Below are 12,637 nucleotides of genomic sequence, written 5' to 3'. Positions count from 1 at the left end.
CATAGTAAATAAGGTGCTTGCTTGCATGTGGCTCCTCATTTGGTCACCTGAGCCATATCAGGAGTGAACCCAGAGCAAAGAGTCAGGAGTAAGCTCTGAGTACAACCAGGTGTAGCTAATCTATTTTTTCTCTTTTTTTTGATTGATTAGTGAATGTATGTAAATTAAGAAATCAAGAGAATAATATATACATGCACAAAATAATCATTATCATATGTGTCTGGGTTTGCAGTTGAAATAAAAATGTGCTTCCTTCAAGTTTCACCGGTTTCCAGAGAAAATGTGAGCACAGAGCATCTGGGTGTAACCAGGATCGGGAATTCTGGGTCTTTCCTGCCCCTCAGAGTGGAGGCCTCCTAAAAATCTGCAAAGGACAGCTGACCTGGCCTCTGACCAGAGAATCAACAAGAGAAGAGATCGGGAAACACCCCCCCCCAAAAAAAAAGAAAAACCCTTTAAACACAGCAGTCAGAATTTTCTTTACGAATGCTAAAATTAAGACCTCATTCAAATCACCATGAATTGACTGTTTGCCATTCAAAAATTGTATTTGATTTTAAAGAATAAGTATAATCAAACTGTGGATTTTAAAATAACAAAACTACAGTGACTTAGCATATAGGAGTTGTTCTGCTTATCAAGTAAATAAAAGTCATTTATTTTTTTAAATAAATAGAAGGTTATGAGTTCAGTCAATTCTTTTTTTTTTTTTTGGGCCACACCCGACGTTGCTCAGGGGTTACTCCTGGCTGTCTGCTCAGAAATAGCTCCTGGCAGGCACGGGGGACCATATGGGACACCGGGATTCGAACCAACCACTTTTGGTCCTGGATCAGCTGCTTGCAAGGCAAACACCGCTGTGCTATCTCTCCGGGCCCAAGTTCAGTCAATTCTACCTCTACATTTTTGCACTGAAAAGTTTAGTTGACACAATGTCTGAATATTTTCAGATAATAGATGAGCCCATTTTTCAAATTACAAAGGTTATTTTAGACTTTATATTCTTTGTTATATTTCTCTAATCCACAGTTCAGGAAATGTTTATTACCACATCTCCTTTTATTTCTAGAGTTGCCAGTTATGGAGAAATATCCAACGACAACTAAATAGTCTATATTCGATAGAACTTGATATTTTATAATCTGTGGGTTAAAAAAAAGAAAAGATTATATAAATGTGGCAGCTACCAAATTAATATTTTATTTAAAAAATGTATCATTTTACTGGCAATCACAACTCTGAGTTGAAAAAAAATTTAATCATTTAATTAGAAGATCATATTTTCAAAATTTGGAATTCTAAATTTTACATCTAAGTTCCTATTTTAGAGCTTTATTTTATTCATTATTATAAATGTAACTACAGGAATGTTGTGGTTTCAGCCTGTTGTCTAGTCCAAATCACATCTTGTTTTTTTAGGTGGATTTCAGTATCCACAGCTTCCTGCCTTTTTAAAACAGCTAGAACTTCAAGTCTGTATTCCACATGGTACCAAATCAAAACAAAGCATCCGATACGTGGATGACCTGTCTAAACCTTACCGTGAAGATTTTGACAGCCTCCAATGAATACAGCCTCATGAAGCTGAATTAAAAAAGCAGGCTAAAGTCCTCAGTATCAACAAAGGAAAAACAAAACCTGTCACAATCCAACTATGTATTGTAATAAAAGAATTTCTACCTTAGCCAAAGAATCAAACTGATCTGAGCTCTTGTATGTATATGGAATGAACCATCCTCAGAAAACAAAGAATTGATGGTGTTAACTTACTCTAAAGTTTTGAAGTTGGCGAGATAAAAGTAATCCTAAACTATTGCTACATTTCCTTAGCAACAAGCTATTTGAAATAAAAGAAAAGTGGATATGTGTGACCTACACAATTCAGATGCATATAAAGAAATTTCTTTTTTTTTATAAAGAAATTACTGACTTAAGCTTTAATCCCAGGCAAGATTTTTTATTGTAGGTTTTTGTACCCAGCAGAATCAAAACAGCAAAACAGGGGAAGTTAAGGAAGTGAAGAAAGCAAAAACAGGACCAAATATATATGTACATATGTACACTTACACATAGATATAAAGGAAAAAATAAACAAAAATGTGTTTAAAAAGTAATTAAGGGAACCAAGTGTTGGAGGAGACTACCTTGCATTTGAAGATAAACAGGCTAAGAGGTAGTATTATATAGGTCTTAAACTTATAAAAGAAATATAGGCTCCCCATTATCTTTTGGGATATTCTTGTGAGGGGTGAAATCCAGGGAATATCGAGGGCACAGAAAAGATGGAGCCTAACACTCTCACCCCCAAATGCACCAGCAATATAAGATAGCACCATTTCTTTCTGCAAAGGCATACTAAAAAGGGTGGGGGGGAGAATACATATAGAAACAAGCTCTTATCTACTAGGGATAAGAGCTCATACTTTTTTACAATACAGGATCACCTCCTACCTTGAACATATGTCATGTGGTCCCAACTTAGACTCCATGGGATTAGACAGTGACCATCCAATCCAAACACTAGATCTCAGGTATAGAACCAACACAGTTCTCCACAACAGCCCCAGGAACTAAACTCCCTCTGGGACATTCTTAATACTGCTCTGACACCAATATGCACCAGTTTTGGTATGGCAACAATTAGACTAAGAGCAGGCTGTCTCATCTCAATACCTAACAATAAGATGAAATTAGAAGGCACATCATGCTTTGATCAGTGCAAAAGCCAAGATTGCTAATTAAGAAGATTGACTGTGACCACCATGACTAGGCAGAACTTATCCCAGATCAATAAAAATGACCTTAGTCCATGCTAAGGCCTACAACTATACAACAACCAAGATCTTCAATTCCAGAGGTCTGATTGAGACCACTGCAACTGAGTAGAACTTCTAGAAACATAATGACTCTATCTTAGGCTTTGTCCTGGGATAGGTGCAAAAATCAAGATCACCACCTACAGAAGACTGTTTAAAACAACAGTGATGGAACAGAACTTCTGGAACTCTAAAGAGAGAATACATCCTATGACATGTGTAAATACTAAGATTAATAGCTATGAGGCCTGATTTTATCATCCACGATGGAGAGGAAAATTTTCAGACATCACAAAAGGATCTAGAGGAGAGTAAAAAAGCATGTACAGAGCCTACTGAAAGTATACATCAAGGGCGGAGGAACCCTGTATCTCTTAGGCCAGGGGAATATCTTGTCTAATCTCCCCAATTTTTACTGTGCCTATGCAAAAAGAATAGCACAAATTAAATTTTTTAAAAATTTTTTAAATGATGTTTGTTTGTTTTTGTTTTTTTTTTTCTTTCTCTTCTCTTTGCCTTTTTTTCTATTTTCCCTGTGCTTTGATTTGTCTTTATTTCAGGACTGTGGTTAGTGTTCTGTTGTTGTCAGTATTTCTGTGGTGCTTTTCAGATTTTTATTTGTTGTTTTGTTTTGTTTTATTTTGGCTTGATATTTCTGGTATTATTTTTATGTTTTCCTTCTTTTTGTCTCTTTCTTTTCTTAAATTGAGAGTTATAGTCTAGAAAGTCTCCTCCCATTCTTTGCTTGTTTAATTTTTTACCCCCCTTTTTTCTTTTCCTTTTTAATTTTTTACCTTTAAACAGAAATACATAACTTGAACCATCTTGTTCTGCCTCACAAATTGAGGGGAAAATAATGGAGGGCACCAAGTCCAAAGAGTCATATGAACATTGAGTTGAAATAAAAACTGATCAGACTGGAACACCAAATCCAAAGCCAACTACAACAGAATCGACACCCAATCTACAACAGGTTAGACACAGAAAGGACCACTTATACTAGCAGCCCGGGGAGCAAAGGAGGGGCGATATGGGATGCATGCTGGGAACAGTGGTGTAGGGAGGACAACATTGGTGGTGGGAATGTGCCTGATTCAAAGTCACTTTGTACCTGAAATACTATTATGAATGATTTGTAATCCACTTTGGTCAAAATAAAAATTCTTCATATATATAAAAAGAAATAAACTATTTAATTGAATCATAAAAAAGAGAAATCTCGAGAGACCCCTGCGGGCCGGCTGGGGAGGCCTGAGTGAGTTTCTGTCCTTTGGCTCAGCGTTTGGGCCTGCCCCTCCCCCCAGAGACCCCTGTGGGCCGGCTGGGGAGGCCTGAGTGAGTTTCTGTCCTTTGGCTTGGCGTTTGGGCGTGCCCCTCCCCCCAGAGACCCCTGTGGGCCAGCTGGGGAGGCCTGAGTGAGTTTCTGTCCTTTGGCTCGGCGTTTGGGCTGGCCCCTCCCCCCAGGGTGGCGACTAGAAAGGCAAGTTGAGTGACCCGAATAGACGGGGGAGATAGGGAGATAGGGAGATAGGGCCAGCCATCTGGACTTGCAGGTGACCTAGAGCAGTCCACCCCCCTGGACCCTGGAGTGGACCAGGGACTCCCCAAGGGCGTGGACAGAGCCTGCAGGGTCGAACTGAGGGAACTCATTCAAGGGAGGCTTGGAGGGGGCGGAGCTCCATTAAATCCCAGAGAAAGGAGGGTGGATTGAGAACTAGGCTCAATAGCGCCAGTAACCATTGTGGCCAGGAGTGGAACTGTACTGCTGACAGAAATAAGGAGCAGAAAAGGGACAAGACCCACTGCAGGAAGGCTGAACTCTAGGTAGCAAAGGGGAGGAGAAAGGGCTAGGTTCAACAAACTCACCCAACAGCCCCTCTAGAAACACCTTCAGGAAGGAGACCAAAGCAGGCCGAAATTAGAAGCCACAACACTCCAAAACACACCATTAAATACAAAGAATTATGTGTAAATCAAGGAGATCTCTTATAACTGGAGACACCATGACAAGCCCTATCAAGTTTCCAAGTCCACCAAAACACACAGGTCCAGGGGAAGAAGACCTAAAGGCAGTCATGAGGAAGGAAATGCAAGAATTACTAAAACAAATGAAAGAAACCCTAGCAACCGAGTATAAGAAATCCATGGACGACCGAATCAGCCAAATTAAAGAAGAAATGTCAAAGAACATGAGAGATTCCATACAAAAAGAAGTGAAGGATTTAAAAGACAAAGTAGCAAGCCTTACGAGTAGAAACACAGAGTTGGAGAAGCACATCGAAAAACTCGAAGGAAAACTGCAATCAAAAAATGATAAAGAAACCAACAATGAAATAAAAGGCAAAGCACTGGAAGGAAAAATCCAATATCTAATGAACAAGGACAAAAGAAAGAATCTAAGAATTGTGGGTATACCACAAGGGGAGGAAATAGGGAAGGGGGAAGAACAGGTGGTCAGGGAGATAATAACAGAGAACTTTCCTAACCTCTGGAAAGACAATTCAGGACAAATCCAAGAAGTCAAGAGAGTCCCTAATAAAATAGACCCTAATAAACCCACACCAAGACATATAATAATCCAAATGGCAAAAAACAAAGAGAAAGAGGAACTCCTGAAAGCAATAAGGGAGAAAAAAACCCTAAAGTACAAAGGAAAGGACATAAGAATCAAACCAGATCTCCCATTTGAAATAATTCAAGCAAGAAGACAGTGGAATGACATATTTACACGACTGAATGAAAGAAATTTCCAACCCAGGGTCCAATACCCAGCAAAACTATCATTCATATGGGAGGGCAGACTAAAAACATTCTCAAACATGAACGAACTTGAACTATTTGTGCAAACTAAGCCGATCCTAAGCGACTTACTCAGAGACGAATCACACAATCCAAACCCCCGATTGTAACAACAACCACTCCACACAATACAACTGCACAACAGTCCTCTCTATCAATAATTTCCCTAAATGTTAACGGACTAAATTCTCCAATTAAAAGACATATAGTAGAGAACTGGGTTAGGAAAAATAAACTGGACTTCTGCTGTCTGCAAGAAAAACACCTACAGTTTCAGGATAAGCACAGGCTTAGAATAAAAGGATGGAAAGTAATTATTCAGGCCAATGGAAAACAAAAAAGAGCAGGGACAGCCATTCTTATATCAGACCAAATTGTATTCAACCTCAAGAAAGTGATCAGAGACAAAGAGGGTCACTACTTACTGATCAGGGGAACATTAGATCAAGATACACTAACCCCGGTCAATATCTATGCACCTAATGTAGAGTCACCAAAATATGTGAGGCAACTACTGGCAAACCTGGAGAAACACATGAAGGGAATTGTGATAATAGTAGGGGACCTCAATACTCCACTATCACCACTGGACAAATCCTCCAAACAGAAAAATAGCAAAGAAATAAGAGCTCTAAATGAAAAATTAGAAGATTTAGGGCTAATAGACTTATATAGAGCCCTCCATCCCCAGAAAGCAGAATACACATTTTTCTCAAACCCACATGGAACCTTCTCCAGAATAGACCATGTCTTAGGATACAAAGCCAACTTTTATAAGACCACAAAGGTAAGGATCATTAGAAGTACCCTTTCAGATTACTATGCAACAGAGCGTATAATTGATGTCAAGAAGAAGCAATGGAGGAAAACTAATACCTGGAGATTAAACAACATGCTGCTTAACAACAGCTGGATCAAAGAACAACTCAAGGAAGAAATAAAAAGATTCCTTGAGACGAATGACAATGAAGAGACAACATGTCAAAATTTATGGGACACAGCAAAAGCAGTAATTAGGGGGAAACTCATAGCAATACAGGCCTATGTCAAGAGTCAGGAAAATAACAAAACCAACAGTTTAAAAGATCACCTCAAAGAATTGGAACAACAACAACAGAGAAATCCAACCACAACCAGAAGGCAAGAAATAATAAAAAACCAGAGCAGAAATAAACAACATAGAAACTAAGAAAACAATACATAAAATCAATGAGACCAGGAGTTGGTTTTTCGAAAAAATAAACAAGATAGATAAACAATTGGCAAAACTCACCAAAAAAAAAAAAGAGGGAAAACACCCAAATCACTAGGATCACGAATGAAAGGGGAGAGATTACAACAGAACCCCAAGAAATACAACATATCATGTGATCATATTATGAACAACTTTATTCAACTAGGCTAGAGAACCCACTAGAAATCGACAGATTCTTGGACAAACACCCTCTTCCAAGACTGGAAAAGGAAGATCTAGAAAGTTTAAACAGTCCAATCACTTTAGAGGAAATTGAAAATGTAATTAAAAAACTTCCTAAGAACAAATGCCCAGGTCCAGATGGATTTACAGGTGAATTCTATCAAACATTTCAAGAAACTTATTACCACTGTTCCATAGTCTTTTCCAAACCATAGAAAAAACAGGAATCCTACCCAACTCCTTTTATGAGGCTAATATCACACTCATTCCCAAAGAAGACAAATACACCACCAAAAAAGAAAACTACAGACCAATCTCACTAATGAACATAGATGCAACAAAATCTTAGCAAACCGAATCCAACACTTCATCAAAAAGATCATACATCACGATCAAGTGGGATTCATACCAGGAATGCAAGGTTGGTTCAACATACGCAAATCAATCAACATGATACATCACATCAACAACATGAAAGACAAAAACCACATGATCATATCAATCGATGCCGAGAAGGCGTTTGACAAAATCCAACATCCTTTCATGTTAAAGACACTCAGCAAAATAGGGTTAGAAGGCACCTTCCTTAAGATAGTTACAGCTATTTATGAAAAGCCTACAGCCAACATTATACTTAATGGCGAGAAACTAGAAGCATTCCCACTAAGGTCAGGAACTAGACAAGGCTGTCCACTCTCTTCACTCTTATTCAATATAACCTTAGAAGTCCTAGCAATAGAAATCCGACAAGAGAAGGGAATCAAAAGAATTCAAGTAGGGAAAGAGGAACACAAGCTAGCTCTATTTGCTGACGATATGATGATATGCATCAAAAACCCTAAAGAGTCCACAGAAAAACTTCTAGAAACAATCACCCAATACAGCAAGGTGGCTGGATACAAAGTCAATACACAAAAGACAGTAGCGTTTTTATATACAAACAATGAAGTTGAGGAGAGAGAGATTAAAAATACAATTCCATTTAAGATAGTATCAAAAATATCAAATATCTAGGAATCAACCTTACAAGAGAAGTGAAAGACCTATACCAGGGAAACTTCAAAACACTTCAGAAAGAAATTGAAGACGGTCTAAAGAAATGGAAGAACATCCCATCCTCATGGATAGGTAGAATTAACATAGTCAAAATGACTATCTTACCCAAACTGCTATATAGATTTAATGCAATCCCTATCCAAATCCAGGCACAATTCTTTAAAGAAATAGAACAATCAATTACAAAATTGGAACCACAAAAGACCCAGGATAGCCAAACACATACTGAAAAATGAGAAGTTGGGAGGCATCTCCTTACCTAACTTGAAACTATACTATAATGCCATAGTAATTAAAACAGCATGGTACTGGAACAGAGACAGGACCTCAGACCAGTGGATCAGAACAGAATTCTCAGACATAAACCCTCAGATATACAGCCAACTAATATTTGATAAAAGAGGCAAGAATATGAAATGGAACAAAGAAAGCCTATTCAACAAATGGTGTTGGTACAACTGGAAACTCACATGTACGAAAGTGAAAATCGACCCATATCTCACTCCTTATACAAAAGTCAACTCAAAATGGATCAAAGACCTGGAAATTAGACCTGAATCTATAAAGTTTATCGAGAATAAAATAGGCAGAACACTCGAAGACCTTTATATCAAAAGGGTCTTTGAGAATGGAGCACCAATGGCAAGAACATTAGCTTCAAATATAAACAAATGGGACTACATCAAACTAAAAAGCTTATGCATGGCAAAAGAAACCCTACTTAACGCAAGAAGACAGCTAACAGAATGGGAAAAAATCTTTTCACTTGATATATCAGATAAAGGGCTGATATCTAGAACATACAAAGCGCTCAGAAAGCTGAGCCCCTCAAAACCAAATAAAGCCATAAAAAATGGGGAGATGAAATGAATAGACACTTCTCTGAGGAAGACAGAAGGATGGCCAACAAACACATGAAAACATGCTCACCTTCACTCATCATCAGGGAGATCCAAATCAAGACAACAATGAGATACCACCTCACACCAGTGAGGTTGGCTCACATCAAAAATAATGGAAACAACTTTTGTTGGCGAGGATGCGGTATGAAAGGAACTCTCATCCACTGCTGGTGGGAATGCCCCCTAGTCCAACATCTATGGAGAAAAGTCTGGAGAGTGCTCAAAGAACTCAGAATTGAGCTGCCATTTGACCCAGCAATTGCTCTCCTAGGCATATACCCCCAAGATGGAAAGACATTCATTCCAAAATACGTATGCATCCCACTATTTATCGCAGCACTCAGTATAATAGCCAAATCTTGGAACCAACCTCGATGTCCAACAACAGATGAATGGATCATTAAGATGTGGTATATATATACAATGGAATATTACATGGCAGTTAGAAATGATACAATCACAGACTTTGCAGCAACGTGGATGGACCTAGATCATGTTATGTTAAACGAAGTAAGTCAGAAGACAAAAGAAAAATACAGAATGGTAGCACTATTCTAAAACACCTAGAACACATATTTTATACACAACTAATACTTAACAATCAAATAACAGGGTTTAACATGGTAGAAACTCCGAACACTGTAATAGTCAACATATACGTGGGAGCAGTGTCCAAAATACATGAAAAAGGAATAATGCAAAATTTTGATTACACAATATACCATAAAGAAAACAATAACAACAGAAACGGCAGCATAGAGAGAACAGGTAGGTAATCAGACTTCTACAACAAAGGTCCACAATAATCCCTTGGAGTTCGTATACAGGAATACAAGTATAGAACACCATGGGAAATCACTGACTCCAATGGAAACATCCCATAACACTATGTTTTATTACCTTTATCTTACTATATTTAAAATAACCTCTCAGCTTTTCTGTCCACAGGCGCCCTTGGATACAAAGGGCGGACAAACTAAGGTGGCAATTCGGGATACCACACGGGATACCATACCTTGCATGCACTACGAGATGCCCACAAGAAAACTCTTTAACATACACTTTATCTCTAGGTAATGCCTCCATTTAGGAATTGAAGCACGTGATCATTCAGATCATCGAAGCAGTACCTGAGACGTACAGACTTAAACCACAGGCTCGATTCTTCGAACACTTTTAATTAAACCAGCATTTCCTTGCTATTCTCTCCTCTCTTCTTACTACTTTTCTTTTCTTTTTTTTCTCTATTCTGCTTATTACTTTTTTCTCTTTCTCTTCCCCTTTTCTCTCGAAGGTATTTTCTCTTTTCTCTTCCTTCATAACCTTCCCATATACCTTCCCCTTTCTCCCCTCCGGAAATCCAACTATCCCTTTACCCCTCAATCCCATCCAGATCTTCCACCATATTAAAAATTTTCACCCTCAGTCCTTATTCTATTAGGCATCAAGATCGACCTCCTACTCAACGAACCAGTACCCTGCACCCAGGCGAGGGGACACCCAGATAAACCCAGTGTGGCCAGTCCTCCGAGGCACGTCTGTCCCTTCCATATTGTATACTAAACAGGGGGAGATGTGGGAGATCGAGCACCCCACATATCAAAGGAACTCTGAATAAATTTTCCACCGCCTGCCTGATTCAAGCCACAAAAGTTTGCATAGCCCCGAACCAACAGAAAACTCTGCAAATAAATTTAGCTCAGCACAAAGAATCTGGCTTAACCAGATGCCTTAACCTTTCCATGGAACCTGTTTTTGTAACTGCTCTCAAGCATGTAGTTACAGATATGTTTTTGTAAAGTTTAAATTATGATCCTTATTGCTTGCACAAAAGATAGATCTAAATGGAAAATAGGCTAAACAAATAATTGTATTTGCGTAAATATCAATTAGCTATTTGTTTAAGAATTTGTTTCCCCTCCCCCCATCCTGCCAGGTTCCTCTTTATCCTTCCCACCATCAAAATTTGTTTATGCTCCCATTGGTTAAAATTGTTGTACTTGTAAAATAAAATAAAATAAAATAAAAGCAGTTAAGGTTTGGCCTTAAAAAAAAAAAGAAATCTCTGAGATAGGGATTTTTTATCATCTAAGAACCAAAAGTCATGGGATTTTATAAAGATTATTTGAAAGTCAGAGAAGGCATTGGTATCTGAGGCATATCTTGTCTTCCAATTTAAGCCAATAAATTAATATATAACTCAATGACAGTGCATTTACTTTTATTTTCTTACTCACTGGAGTTATAAAATATCCCCAGGATGCAAATCAAAATAAATAAAATATATTCCATAACTTTATTTTTAATTATGCAATATTTATCTGAAAACGGTGATAAGAAATCTCAGTCCTACTTCCAAGATAATTAGAATAAGCCTTCCTATATCAAGTTGGCGTGCAGAGTATTTTTGACGATGATCAAATCAAGATCCTGTAGGGTAAGAGAAACACTTTTTTTATCTTGTTTTGTTTTGTTTGTTTTTGTTTTGGGGCTACACCCGTTGATGCTCAGGGGATACTCCTGGCTTTGTGCTCAGAAATCACCCAGGCTTGGAGAGACCATTTGGGACTCCAGGGGATCGATCCATGGTCTGTCCTAGTCTAGTACTTGCAAGGCAGATGCCCTACCTGTAGTGCCATCACTCTGGCCCCTAAGAGAAACACTTTTATTTTCTATTTCAGCCATATATTTTAACTGATTGTCCTAGTCATACATATTCACTATTTTATGCATCTAGTAACATTATATTTCACTTGTCTTTCTGAGAATTAAATTCAGAAGATAGATACTGAATATTAGTGGTCTGGGATCTACTAAATTTTCAAGTAGGATATCTATCATTCAAGAGTATTCAGAAGATGTTAAGTAAAATAACAACAGTGAGATATATACATTTCTACTTTCATTCCAATTGTTGTGATTAGCCAAAGATGAAAAATAAGCCAACTATTCCAAGCAACTCTGTCTAGTTAAATAATGTGGTTAATTAAAAGAAAAGCACAGTCAAATATAAATTGTTGGTAAATTTATTGCTTTATAACAGCTATTAGTAAATAATCATGAAAAAAATTTTCTGCAATCCTTGCTGTACTCCACGGGAATAATGAATACATCTTTTATGTTTCCACATATCTATATCCATAAGAAAATTTTCCATCTGAGGAGAAATAATATGTATTTAATATCTTCCTACAACATTTCATTTCCAATGAAATCTGAAATATGTATTCCATAACATATAGCACCAAGTTAAAAAAACATATAAAAGAGTGTTATAGTTCTTTTAGAATTTGTCTATCAAGCTTTTTGGTTGCTACAGAAAACATATATACAAAACATATATACAGAAAACATTATACAAAAATATAAAAATAAAAATGAATTTAATTATAATATAAGCAGAATTAGGGGCAGTAACAATAGCACAGCAATAGGGCATTTGCCTTGCATGTGGCTGACCCAGGACGGACCTGAGTTTCATCCCCAGTGTCGCATATGGTCCCCCAAGCCAGGAATGATTTCTGAGTGCAGAGCCAGGAGTAACCCCTGAGCATGACCGGGTGTGACCCCAAAACAAAACAAAACAAACAAAATAAGCAAAATTAAAAGAAATGCATACTTATTGAACTAACTGGAAATTTTAGCTA

General features: G+C 37.7%; 1 non-coding gene across 1 annotated transcript; it reads left to right on the top strand.

Moving 5' to 3' along the window:
• The first annotated feature begins 12,257 nt into the window (after nt 1-12,257).
• Nucleotides 12,258-12,316, top strand: LOC126007681 (U7 small nuclear RNA). Its single transcript, XR_007495183.1, has one exon. It is a non-coding gene; the product is annotated as a U7 small nuclear RNA (small nuclear RNA).
• Nucleotides 12,317-12,637: the final 321 nt, after the last annotated feature.

This window comes from Suncus etruscus, chromosome 4, assembly GCF_024139225.1.
Source record: "Suncus etruscus isolate mSunEtr1 chromosome 4, mSunEtr1.pri.cur, whole genome shotgun sequence".
Classification (NCBI taxonomy): Eukaryota; Metazoa; Chordata; class Mammalia; order Eulipotyphla; family Soricidae; genus Suncus; species Suncus etruscus.
The sequence above is the reverse complement of the archived record's forward strand: the minus strand, read 5'-3'. Positions and strand labels throughout refer to the sequence as shown.